The following is a 1,869-nucleotide window of genomic DNA, read 5'->3' on the forward strand; positions in this document are numbered from 1 at the left end:
GGAGAATTAGGTTCTTTAACAAGAATCTGAAACTATTTCCATTTTCTCAGTTAATAAAATATTTCTCTCTCTAAAAGAAAATTTTCATGTCCCTTCTTAAAGGGTATTTTGTAGTTTGTTTGTTTCTTTTGCCTATTTAAATAGCCCAAGTTCTGATTTTTCCCTCTCATTGATATATGTTGGTATATTAGAAAACTATGGACTTTTATACACTTATTTATAACTTCCTACTTCTCTGAAATGAGCCAGAGCATGTAACAAGTACACTCAAGGTGTCAGCTAGGGCTGCAGTCCTCTCAGATTTGGACTGGGAAGAGACGTGTTTCCAAGTCCACTCATTTTGGAAAGATGGGTTCCTGTGGGCTGTTGACCGGAGGCCTTCCTCAGTTCTCTGTCACAGGGAAGCTCACACATGGCTGTTGGCTCTCATTAGGACAAACACATAGGTGACAGAGAAACAAGGGCCAAGAACATGAAAGATAGAGTCTTTTTGCACCTTAATCTCATAAGTGACGTCTCATCAGTTTTGCCATGTGTTGGTTGGAAGCGAGTCAGTAGATCCAGGACACACTCAAGAAATGGGTCCGAATACAGGAGGAGGAGGTACTGGGCACTAATGGGATTTTGCACAACACAGGCCTCCCCCTCTCTCAGGACATTTCCTCTAAGCACCACAGGACTGGAAAGATGTCTCTCTGCTTCCCAACATAGTCCACAACCCATCACACTACGATTTTCTCAGCTAAACTTCTCTGCAGATAAACCGGCCTATGAGCAGAAATTGCCTCTGATTTGGTGTTTCTGCAGACTCCAGCATGTTTCTTCAGGACATGCAGTCAGAAAATGCCAGCATGGTTTCTCTTCCATCACCAGAGTCCCTCCATTGATATCACACACATCTGCAATCATTCTGTGCCCAAATGTAAAAATGTCCCCAGTGGCTTCTGATTTCTGCTCATTAAGAAGAGCTCATCCTATCGCACAATGTATTTTATTTAGCTCACCTTGTGTTCACCAGTTCTAAAGTTTAAATAATTATGCTTGAGGCCCTTTTAGTGTTTCCGTTTTTTTCAGTTGATAAAGTGAGTTTATATGGGAATGACAGTACTTTGCAACTGGCTACGTCCTATCCACACAGTTGTCCTGGCTCAGAAGACCCTGAATGAGAAATTTAGCCACTGGTTTGTCATTAACTGATATGCAAAAAGTGTGACAAGATGGTGAAGTAGCATACGAACCTCTATTTCCCCCTCAAAGATCAACGATTAGTCGGCTACTCATGAATAAAAACAGCCCTGGGAGAGCTCAGCACTGCACTTAGGTAGCTTCAGCAATGCAGTGGAAGAAAACACCTGAGAATGACGACACAAAGGAAAGGAAGAACAGCTTCACACATTGTCGCACCACCCGGGGCAGCACTACGTAGCACCAGGAGGGAACTTCCCAGCTAGAGAAAGTTGGTACCTCATGGTAAAAGGGGGAATAGAGTTTGGAAGCAGCTTACTCAGCCATTTAGTGGGACATAGGAAGGACCTGTTTCTGCTTCACTCAACTCCGAGGATAGCAAAGGTTAAACATAAACACACAGCTAAACACATGGAAGAGGAGCAGGGACTACCAGTATCAGCCACAATAGGACATAGGACTGGATTCAATATAGACACAGAGACCAATGGCACAGAATCAAAGACTAGAAATAAACCCCTGCATATATGGTCAATAGTTAAAAAGGGAGACCATGTTGGTTTGCAATCTCTGGAACTTCCAGGGTGAAATTTGAAACTAGTCCCTATGCACAGAGGGCCAAAGAGAGAAAAAGATCATTCCAGATTGGTAGGTGGCGGTTTTCATAAGCTAAAGAATTTACAT

Source organism: Pteropus vampyrus, unplaced genomic scaffold, assembly GCF_000151845.1.
Source record: "Pteropus vampyrus isolate Shadow unplaced genomic scaffold, Pvam_2.0 Scaffold769, whole genome shotgun sequence".
NCBI classification, from domain to species: domain Eukaryota; kingdom Metazoa; phylum Chordata; class Mammalia; order Chiroptera; family Pteropodidae; genus Pteropus; species Pteropus vampyrus.